The sequence below is a fragment of the Bos javanicus genome, chromosome 21, assembly GCF_032452875.1.
Source record: "Bos javanicus breed banteng chromosome 21, ARS-OSU_banteng_1.0, whole genome shotgun sequence".
Lineage (NCBI taxonomy): Eukaryota > Metazoa > Chordata > Mammalia > Artiodactyla > Bovidae > Bos > Bos javanicus.
This window is the reverse complement of record NC_083888.1, coordinates 24665552-24677585: the sequence shown is the minus strand read 5'-3', so window position 1 is coordinate 24677585 and position 12034 is coordinate 24665552. Positions and strand designations below refer to the sequence as shown.

Below are 12034 nucleotides of genomic sequence, written 5' to 3'. Positions count from 1 at the left end.
ACGTTCATCAAGAGGCTTTTTAGTTCCTCTTCACTTTCTTCTATAAGGGTGTGTCATATGCATATCTGAGGTTATTGATATTTCTCCCTGCAATCTTGATTCCAGCTTGTGTTTCTTCCAGTCCATCACATGTCTAATTCATAGGTCACCACTGTCTGGTTTCCCCTTCACCAAGCTCAGGTAATTTAATTTGTAATTTAATTTTGATTTTATAGTGGGTTAGAGTTGATTTCCATTGTTTTGGTTTTAGGTGTACAGGAATTTGATTCGATTTTACATAGACATATATCTATTTTTTCATTTTCTTTCTCATATAGGTTGTTACCAATTGTTCAGTAGAGTTCACTGTTCTATTCAGTAGATTCTATCTGATTATCAGTTTGATAGCTATTATGTGTATATTTTAATCTGAAAGTCTTAATTTATCCCTCCCTTTTAACTTCCTTTTGATAATCATAATTTGGTTTTCTCAATCTGCGAGTCCATTTCTGTTTTGTAAATGAGTTCAGTGGTCTGAACTTATAGACTCTAATTGTCTGTGGTGTCTTACAACACTACCTTTGCTCTCTGACTTACCTCATTTAGTATGAAAATTTCTCAGTCCATCCATGCTGCTGCCAAGATGATTATTTTTCCTATTTTACGGCTAAGTAGTGTTCCACTGTACTGATGCATCATGTGGTTTCATTTTTCTGTCAATGGACGTTTTGGTGGGTTCTATGTCTTGGCTACTGTAAATAGTGCTGGCCTGAAAATCGAGGAGCACATGTCATTTCGAATGATGAATTTCTCCAGATCTAAGCTTGCGAGTGGGATTGCAGGATCATAGGATACCTCTGTGTTTAGTGTTTCAAGGAACCTCCATGGTTTTTCCACAGTGGCTTCACAATTTATATTCCCACCGAGGTTGTAGGAGGATTCCCTTTTCTGTACATCCTCTGCAGTATTTATTCTTTTTAGAGCTTTTTGATGATGGTCACTGTGACCAGTGTGAGGTGATACTTCATTGTAATTTTGATTTGCATTGATTTAATAATTCCTAATGTGGAATATCTTTCCATGTGCTTTTATTATTTTATACCTTGTAAGTAAAATTCACCTCTTGAATCTGGCTTGCTGAAACTGGGCCCCGTTTGAAATTCTTTTCTGATAATTTACCCCAGGACATTTCTTGAGGGCAGGTGTCGTTTACAGCCCTGTTGGACGTGAGAAAACTGTATGCAGGTCAGGAAGCAACAGTTAGAACTGGACATGGAACAACAGACTGGTTCCAAATAGGAAAAGGAGTTTGTCAAGGCTGTATATTGCCACCCTGTTTATTTAACTTATATGCAGAGTACATCATGAGAAACGCTGGACTGGAAGAAGCACAAGCTGGAATCAAGATTGCAGGGAGAAATATCAATAACCTCAGATATGCAGATGACACCACCCTTATGGTAGAAAGTGAAGAGGAACTCAAAAGCCTCTTGATGAACGTGAAAGTGGAGAGTGAAAAAGTTGGCTTAAAGCTCAACATTCAGAAAACGAAGATCATGGCATCCGGTCCCATCACTTCATGGCAAATAGATGGGGAAACAGTGGAAACAGTGTCAGACTTTATTTTTCTGGGCTGCAAAATCACTGCAGATGGTGACTGCAGCCATGAAATTAAAAGACGCTTGCTCCTTGGAAGGAAAGTTATGACCAACCTAGATAGCATATTCAAAAGCAGAGACATTACTTTGCCAACAAAGGTCTGTCTAGTCAAGGCTACGGTTTTTCCTGTGGTCATGTATGGATGTGAGAGTTGGACTGTGAAGAAGGCTGAGCGCCAAAGACTTGATGCTTTTGAACTGTGGTGTTGGAGAAGACTCTTGAGAGTCCCTTGGACTGCAAGGAGATCAGCCCTGGGATTTCTTTGGAAGGAATGATGCTAAAGCTGAAACTCCAGTACTTTGGCCACCTCATGCGAAGAGCTGACTCATTGGAAAAGACCCTGATGCTGGGAGGGATTGGGGGCAGGAGGAGAAGGGGACGACAGAGGATGAGATGGCTGGATGGCATCACTGACTCGATGGACGTGAGTCTGAGTGAACTCTGGGAGTTGGTGATGGACACGGAGGCCTGGCGTGCTAGGATTCATGGGGTCGCAGAGTCAGACATGACTGAGCAACTGATCTGATCTGGACTTTTGACTATGAAAAGCATATCAGCACCTGTTTTATGGTTTATCTATTAATCTGAACCAGCTAATTGCTCTCCGCCCCCCTCAACTTCCTTTTCTGGTAACCATAATTTTCTTATTTAAGTCCCCGAGACTGATTATCCAGTTTTAGATTCCACCACAAATGATGTCCTATGATAGCTGTCTTTCCCTGTCTCACTTCACTTAGCATGATCATCTCAGATTTCTTCCCTATAACTGGAAATGGCATTATTTCAACCTTCTTTATTTCTGAGTATTGTTGCATTGTGTATATGTACCCCATCTTCTGTATCCATTCATCTGTCCTGTACATTTAAGTTGCTTCCTTGTGTTTGCTATTGTACCTAGTGCTGCCATGATCATTGGGGTGCAGGTATGTTTTAAATTTTTTGTTTTCTTCTGTATCTATGCCTAGGTCTGGGATTGCTGTGTAACTTGGTACTTCTATTTTTAGTATTGAGAACCTCCTTAATGTTCTCCCTGGTGAATGTACTCATTTATGTTCCCACCACGTTGTCAAAGGGCTTTCTTCTCTCCACACCTTCTGCAGAATTCATTGTTGTAGATTTTTTGAGTTGGTCTTTCTGATCGTTGTGAGGTGATACCTCATTGGACCATTGATTTGCCTTTCTCTAAGAACTAGTAAACTACAGTACAATTGCACTCATCTCACGCGCTAGCAAAGTAATGCTCAAATTTCTCCAAGTCAGGTTTCAACAGTAAGTGAACCGTGAACTTCTGGATGTTCAGGTTGGATTTAGAAAAGGCAGAGGAACCAGAGATCAAATTGCCAACATCTGTTGGATCATAGAAAAAGCAAGAGAGTTCCAGAAAAACATCTATTTCTGCTTTATTGACTTTGCCAAAGCCTTTGACTGTGTGGATCACAACAAACTGTGGAAAATTCTGAAACAGATGGGAATACCAGACCACCTGACCTGCCTCCTGAGAACTCTGTATGCAGGTCAAGAAGCAACAGTTAGAACTGGACATGGAACAACAGACTGGTTCCAAGTCAGAAAAGGAGTACATCAAAGCTATATATTGTCACCCTGCTTATTTAACTTATGTGCAGAGTACATCATGCGAAATGCTGGGCTGGATGAAGCACAAGCTGAAATCAAGATTGCCGGGAGAAATATCAATAACTTCAGATATGCAGACGACACCACCCTTATGGCAGAAAGCGAAGAGGAATTACAGACCCTCTTGATAAAAGTGAAAGAGAAGAGTAAAAATGTTGGCTTAAAATTGAACATTCAGAAAAACTAAGAGCATGGCATCCAGTTCCATCAAATAGATGGGGAAACAGTGACTTTATTTTGGGGGGCTCCAAAATCCCTGCAGATGGTGATTGCAGCATGAGATTAAAAGACACTTGCTCCTTGGAAGAAAACCTATGGCCATCCTAGACAGCATATTAAAAAGAAGAGACATTACTTTGTCAACAAAGGTCCGTCTAGTCAGTTCAGTTCAGTCGCTCAGTCATGTCCGACTCTTTGTGGCCCCATGAATCACAGCACGCCAGGCCTCCCTGTCCATCACCAACTCCCAGAGTCCACTCAGACTCACGTCCATCGAGTCAGTGATGCCATCCAGCCATCTCATCCTCTGTCGTCCCCTTCTCCTCCTGCCCCCAGTTCCTCCCAGCATCAGGGTCTTTTCCAGTGAGTCAACTCTTTGCATGAGGTGGCCAAAGTACTGGAGTTTCAGCTTTAGCATCATTCCTTCCAAAGAAATCCCAGGGCTGATCTCCTTGCAGTCCAAGGGACTCTCAAGAGTCTTCTCCAACACCACAGTTCAAAAGCATCAAGTCTTTGGCGCTCAGCCTTCTTCACAGTCCAACTCTCACATCCATACATGACCACAGGAAAAACCATAGCCTTGACTAGACGAACCTTTGTGGCAAAGTAATGTCTCTGCTTTTGAATATGCTATCTAGGTTGGTCATAACTTTCCTTCCAAGGAGTAAGCGTCTTTTAATTTCATGGCCGCAGTCACCATCTGCAGTGATTTTGGAGCCCAGAAAAATAAAGTCTGACACTGTTTCCACTGTTTCCCCATCTATTTCCCATGAAATGATGGGACCGGATGCCATGATCTTCGTTTTCTGAATGTTGAGCTTTAAGCCAACTTTTTCACTCTCCTCTTTCACTTTCATCAAGAGGCTTTTGAGTTCCTCTTCACTTTCTGCCATAAGGGTGGTGTCATCTGCATATCTGAGGTTATTGATATTTCTCCCGGCAATCTTGATTCCAGCTTGTGTTTCTTCCAGTCCAGCGTTTCTCATGATGTACTCTGCCTTGACGTACTCCTTTTCCTATTTGGAACCAGTCTGTTGTTCCATGTCCAGTTCTAACTGTTGCTTCCTGACCTGCATACAGATTTCTCAAGAGGCAGGTCAGGTGGTCTGGTATTCCCATCTCTTTCAGAATTTTCCACAGTTTGTTGTGATCCACACAGTCAAAGGCTTAAGGCTATGGTTTTTCCAGTGGTCATGTATGGATGTGAGAGTTGGACATAAAGTAAGCTGAACACCAAAGAATTGATGCGTTTGAAATGTGGTGTTGGAGAAGACTCTTGAGAATTTCTTGGACTGCAAGGAGATCCAACCAGTCCATCCTAAAGGAAATCAGTCCTGAATATTCATTGGAAGGACTGATGCTGAAGCTGAAACTCCAATACTTTGGCCACCTGATGCGAAGAACTGACTCATTTGAAAAGACCCTGATACTGGGAAAAATTGAAGGGGAGGAGAAGGGGATGACAAAGGATGAGATGGTTGGATGGCATCACTGACTCAATGGACATGAGTTTGAGTAAGCTCTGGGAGTTGGTAATGGAAAGGGAAGCCTGGTGTGCTGCAGTCCGTGGGGTCACAAAGAGCTGGACATGACTGAGTGACTGAACTGAAGAACTTAATTATGCTGACAATCTTTTCTTATAGTTTATGGCCAACTCTATGCCTTCTCTGGAGAAATGTGTATTTAGATGTTTAGAAATTTTTTATTGGATTGGTTTTTTATATTGAGCTTTATGAGTTTGTATGTGTGGAGATAAATTCCCTGGTTTCCTTTGCTATGCAAATGTTTTTTAAGGTCTGTTAGGTCCCACTTGTTTATTTTTATTTGTCCTAAGTGGTGAATCAAAACAGAACTTTCTGCACTTCATGTCAAAGTGCATTCTACTTGTTTCCTTAGGAGTTCCATTGTATCTGTCCTTTTATTTAGACCTTTTAAATCTATTTGTAGTTTATTTTTGTGTATGGTGTTAGGGAGTCATTTAATTTCATTCTCATCTTCATGCTAAGGAACCTGCCCGTGTACTCCACAGTGGCTGCTCCCAATTTCCATTCCCACCATCAGTGTGAGAGGGTTCCCTTGGCTCTATACCCTCTCCAACATTCATTGTTTGTAGTTTCTGCCTATAGCCACACTCACCTGTGTGAGGTGATACCTCATTGAAGTTTTAATTTGCATTTTTCTCATATTAATGATGCTGACATCTTTTCATGTGATTTTTTAAAACAATGTGAGTTAAACTTACTTACTGAAATTGACTTCTTGAACCGTGACCTATATTTAATAGTTTTTTCCATTTTCTGATGACTTGCCTAGAATATTTCTTTAGGGCAGGTGATGATTTTTTTTTTACTTACAGCCCCTCAGGCCTTGTGAATATTAAGTGCTCTTGAGCTTTGGTTTTAAAGTTGTTGCTATGCAAAATAGCCACAGGATGGGAGCATGTCTTTATGCCCAACTCTGGTTCCTGCAGGAACCAGAGCCTTGGGGAAAGTCCTGTTCCTTGACTGCCAGTTAGAGAGGAATGTGCCAGAAGAAACACCCAAGGCTTGTATCCCATCCCTTCTTCCTTCCTTACCCCATCCCCTGGACACATCCCAGTTCTTGCACCACCCCTCTGGGGAAGGTGCTTTCCTCCATAGGTGGGGCGACCCTAAGGAAGGAGGCTGGAAGTGGGAACCCCACCACCAGGAGACATGGAGCCCACGGGCTTTTCAAAGCTCTTCCAGCCCAGAGGCTCCACATCCTTTGGGTGCAGTAGGGGTAGTTTCACTGCAGGAGGACCCTCCTGGATCTGGAGGTTGTGGGCTGATGCAGAGGGGAGCAGGCATGCCAGGTCCACGGGGCAGGGCTCATTGGCTGGCATATCCTCCCCAGCTCTGTCAGCCCCATGATAGTCCATCCTTGGGAAACAAGCCTGCCCAGGCTTCAAGGATGTGACAGCAGCTCAGGTCACCAAGGCCTGAGGGGAATAGAATCAGAATTCTTTTATAATTTGTATTTTGTATTGGTATGTAGGTGACTTACAATGTTGTAGGGTTGAACGAAGAAACAGAACAGGCTCCATCTTGAAAGCAGGACTCCATCTTGGGCCGGACTGTGGACTTTGAGCTATATGCCCAGTATCTATGGAAATGACATAGCAAGTGGAAAACCAGGCTCTCCATCACCTAAAAGAATACCCTAATTATCTGTGTAATGAATAGAATCATACATTCTATTATGCTTATTGGGGTATGACCACAAGCCTATTGATAATTGTCCACTGTTAACTACCTAGATTTAAGGCATATGAATCACGGGTTAATTTTGATTGTATCTTTTTCCTTTGTTCAGACTAGTTTCAGGGAATTTGGGGGAGGGGGCATGTACGCTTAGGGTATACAAGGTTTTCACAAAAACTGGTTGGGGTCCTTGGCTAAGAGGAGACTCTGCCTTGGGCCCACTGGTGTAATAAACTTCACTCCACTATCTGCATTGTCCTTTTGAGTGAGGTTGTTTCCCAGAACGCATGGCTACATTTGGTGCATTGGCTGGGAAACTCCTCATTTTAAGGAGACAAGTCCCATTTGGGACTACGCGGAGGCCTTGAGGCTTGAATCTTCTAGAGGGGGGAAGGCGCCTCGCCCTTCTGGAAGGATTCTGCTTCTCAATGCCTAGACCTTTCACATTAGCAGGTAGTGGACGGCAGCAGGGGAACTGAGCACTCAGGTGAGGAGGAACCCACCCAGCAGCGTGGAAGAGGGGGCCTGATCACCCCCCTAGGAGGGACTAGAAGGGGGCACAGACCCACAGAAGCCTGAATAGGCAGGTGGCAGCGATTGCTTGGTACACAGGTCAACGAGTGTGTTAGGGCTTAGGAAGGAAATTTGTGAAGGTCATTTAGGAGGTGTGCCATCTTGGGGAAAATTATTACCAAGTGATCGCCAGGGGATTTTTAGGAAAAGAAACTGGTCCTCATATGCTTGTATTCTGCCCTCTCCCAGGAGGTGTCCCGTCTACTGTGAAATTCTTGACCCCCCCCACCTCGGAATTGTCAGGCTAGAAGGAGGGAGATACATAAGTGAGTATGAATTGGCTTTCCAGAGACAGCCTGGGACATGGGATATTTAACCCATCTGTGTTTTCATCCGCACCTGATCAAGCCCACCAAGGCAGAATGGACTTTAAGGGAGAAACAGTCTTGGACCACGTGGTGCTCTGGTTCAGCCTTGCTGACCAGCAGGTGAAGACACGCAGATCCCCCTTCTCTCTCTGGGATCTGGCAGGATTTGGACGAGGATGACCTGCCCCTCTCCCATACTGGATGACGACGCGCCCACCGGCCCAGTGCCCCACCAGGACCGGAGGCCGCCTTAATGCCTGATCCAGGGCCAGGTGAAGTTCCTGCAGCAGCCGCAGCTCCTCTGCCAGCTCTCCTGGAGGTCGTAGAGCTGCCACCTCTGCAGGCTCCAATCTCGGTGGCAGAAGCCTCTGGCCAACACTTCCAGGATCCGGCTCAGCCGAACCACCCAAGCTATACCCGCCTCTCCCGTGAGTACTGACGGGAAGGGTAAAGGAGATACCGGAATCAAACAGAGGCTGCTGGGTCTCAGATGGTGATTAAATGCAGCCTTTGTGTCTCAAGCCTACCCCAAAAATGTCAGATGGAGGGGCACCAAGTGATTCATGAATTTTTATACATCCCTGAATGCCCAGTACCTTTGTTGGGAAGAGACTTGCTGTGTAAATTGGGGGCAGAAGTGACCTTTCCCCCCAACAAAAGAGCTTCCCTTTGAGTGGGCTCAACCACCTATTTACTCTTTCTCTTGGTAATCCCTCAAGATGAATGGAGGTTGCACGATCTCCTGGAAGGGAAACCGGGTGGGCTGAACGGTGTAGACAGAGAGTTAACATATTCTCTGAGGTCTGGGCAGAAGACAACCCAACTCCCCACAGGCTTGCAAAACAAGTCCCAGTAGTAACAGAACTCAAACCCGGTACAATTACGTCAGCACCCACTTTGGGCCTGCCAGGCCTTGCTAAGCCATTTACTCTTTACGTGACTGAAAAGGACCAGGTGGCTATGGGAGTGTTGTCCCAGACTATGGGGATGTGGGACAGACCCATGGCTTATCTCCCAAAATGGCTGGACAATGTTGCCACTGGGTGGCCGAGATGCTTACAGGCAATTGCTGTGGTTGACTTACTGGTCTGGGAGGCAATCAAGCTGAATTTGGGCCAAGATTTGATCATAAAAGTCCCGCATTAGGTCAACACTCTCCTGCCAGGGGACCCCTATAAATGGCTGTCGACATCAGTCATACACTGCGGAGGACATCAAAAAGAGGATATCCCCCAGGCTCAGGGAAACAGACTGGCAGATAAGACCACTAAACAAGCAGCCGCAGGCTTGGGGGTGACAAGTGAGTCCCCTGTTAAAGTTCTTGTATTGGCAGAGCTGCCTGAGCTAACGCTGGAGTCTCCAAAATACAGCGAAGCCTAAAACAAACTAGCCAAAGCAGAAGGAGCCATCAAGACTGAAAAGGGATGGTGGGAATTGCCAAGTGGCAAATTATTTGTACCGGAGGAGCTGGCACCCACTCTGGTAAGCAAAACACACCAAGCGACCCACCTGGGCCATGATAAACTGGAAGAGCTAATTCAAAAATATTTCTTGGTTCCCCACCTCTCTTCCCTATGTGGACAGAATCTCAGAACTGCACTGCCTGCTCACAGGTCAGTGATGCCTCTCGGCACAGACAGGAACCTCCAGGGATTCAGCTGAAAGGCACGCTGCCCTTTGAACACCTGGGAGTGGACTTGACTGAAATGAAACCTCACCGACACTACTGTTATCCGCTGGTCATGGTCTGTACGTTCTCGGGATGGGTAGAAGCTTTTCCTGCCCAGACTGAAAGAGCATCAGAAGTAGCCCCATGCCTGCTTAGGGAAATAGTTCCCAGATTTGGATTTCCTACCAGCATTGGATCAGACAATGGCCTGGATTTCGTAGCTGATTTAGTACAACAAGTAAGCAAAACTTTAAACATCAAATGGAAACTGCACACTGCATATAGGCCCAGAGTTCTGAGATGGTGGAACGGACCAACCAGAGTATCTTAAAGAGATACTCTCCAAGCGGTTCATAGAGACTGACTGCTCCTGGGTGGACTTGCTTCCGATGGCTCTGCTCAGACTCAGGATGACCCCACGGTCCCAAGGCTATTCTCCATACAAAATTGTGTATGGGAGGCCCCCTCCCATAATAGAGGTGTCAACAAATTTGCCTCAGGTAAGGGGGGATAGGATTTCGCAGCAGATGGAACTGGGTAAGGTAATAAATCAGGTAACTAAGTTTGTACAAGAAAGGGTGCTGTTTCCCCTTGGGGAACAGATTCATGAGTTTACGCCTGGTGACCAAGTATGGGTCAAAGATTGGAAACTTGATTTACTAGCCCCTCGGTGGAAGACCCTTATACTGTTACTCTAACTACCCCTACTGCAGTTAAAGTTGCAGGTATTGCCCCTTGGAGCCATCATATGAAGGTGGAGAGAACATACCACGCAGACCCAGAAAACGCTGAGTGGACTGCACAGACGGATCCCACTTGTCAATCATAATCTCTCCCTGCTGTCTTGATGTAAGCCAGACCTACAGTCAATAGACTCGGGTCATGGGGTTACATATTATGTAAACACCAGTTTCATAAAAGTAACAGAAGCAGTAATTCAAATGAAAATGGTTTTGGACTTGCTCACAGGTGCTCAAGGAGGGACCTGTGCTATATAGTTAAGGTTGAATGTTGTGTATATATTCCTGATTTATCTGGCAATGTATCAGCTGCTTTCAATATCATGAAAAACCAGGTAAAAGCAATAGCAAATGAAAACATTCCTTTCTGGACTTCCGGTACTATCTTGGGTGAAGGGTGATTGGTGAAAAACTATATTTACCATTGTTATAGTTGCCTTGATAGTTCTGCTCTGTGGACCCTGCATTTTACAATGTATTATGAACTTTGTAACCCAAAGGTTGGTGTCGTTCTCCTGAATTGGCGGTCGGAGAGCCAGGGTGCAATATATCCTTATGAATGATGCTCATACTATGAGTTAAGAGCATCAAGAGGGGGGATGAAGGAAGAAACAGAACAGGCTCTATCTTGAAAGCAGGACTCCATCTTGGGCCGGACTGTGGACTCCGAGCTATATGCCCAGTAGCTATGGAAACGACATACCAACTGGAACACCAGGCCCCCAGAAGGAAGAGCCCAGGGCTCTCCATCTCCTAAAAGAATAATTATCTGTGTAACGAATAGAATCATATGTTGCATTATACTTTATTGGTATGACCACAGGCCTATTGATAATTGTCCACTGTTAACTACCTAGGCTTAAGGCATATGAATCACGGGTTAACTTTGTATCTTTCTTTTTCCTTTGTTCAGACTAGTTTTGGGGAATTTGGGGAGGTGGGTTTGGGCATGTACACTTAGGGTATATAAGGTTTTCACAAAAAGTGGTCTGGGTCCTTGGCTAAGAGGAGACCCTGCCTTGGGCCCGCCGGTGTAATAAACTGCACTCCACTATCTGCACTGTCCTTCTGAGTGAATTTGTTTCCTCCTCTTTTGGGTTCTCTTCCCATATGGTTTATTATGCGATGTGACTAGGTGTCCTCACTGATTATTTCAAAGAGTAGCGTGTGCATGTTCATCTGCACAGCTCGTTCCTCACTGCCCACCACCTTTACCTTTTGGTAACTATAAGGTGCTTTGCTATGTTGTAAAGCTGTTTCTGTTTGTAAAGAAGTTCATTTGGATCCATTTCTAGAAGCCACCTCTGCTTCCCGCCCCCCCCCCCCGCCCCCAGCACTTGGCAGTTGGGACAAGGAACGGACAATCTTCTAGAGTCGAGGGACTCAATTTTGTTTGTAGGGTAAGTATATGCAATTCAGTAGCTGGTTCAGCCAGTACGATGTTGTGTGTGTCCTTTTTGTGTTAAGAGCCGATGGGCTTGATTTTCGACACACGAGCTGAGCATCTGTCTAGAGGCCACATAGACACACATGAGCTGTGTGCATGGCCTAGAGGGCTCATAGACACACACGAGCTGAGTATCTGCTGGAACCTTCATAGACACACAGGAGCTAAGCACCTGCTGAGAGCCCTCAGAGGTATACATGAGTAGACAAGGACAAAACTGCAAACCAGCTAGACTTCAACATAGCATCGGCATGATGTTAAAGGAAAGGAAAGTAATGCCTAGTTTGTTCCGTGAAACCTGCTTGACTATCCGAATTGTGGAACCTTAGTTGGCTTGAGTTCCAGGGCTGGACTGGGGTGGGGTCGAGACAGCTGAGCAGGGTACCCATCTTAGATACCCTTCTTAAACCTGTACTGTCTGGTTTGCCCTGGCTGAGGCCAGAATCCTAGTGAACCCAAATCCTAATGGCCTGACCCTCTGACTTGGAGGAACACAGAAAATCACCCAGACCCCAGCGCCATGGTGCTGGGGTCCCCAGTTCAAGACTCCTTCCTGAGAGTGTAGGCTCCTAGGCACCTCAGCA

The 12034-nt window shown here is 45.2% G+C and overlaps 1 long non-coding RNA gene across 2 annotated transcripts in view; it reads left to right on the top strand.

The window, feature by feature from the left end:
• LOC133234237 (uncharacterized) overlaps window positions 1-10074 on the top strand; it is a 36097-nt gene extending 26023 nt beyond the window's left edge. The window contains exon 5 of one of the 2 annotated variants that reach the window (XR_009732072.1): window positions 7476-10074. This is a non-coding gene — a long non-coding RNA (uncharacterized LOC133234237). Of the gene's footprint in view, window positions 1-6507 lie in introns of both variants that reach the window. The other variant, XR_009732071.1, reaches the window with a different exon arrangement.
• The last annotated feature ends 1960 nt before the right edge of the window (window positions 10075-12034 follow it).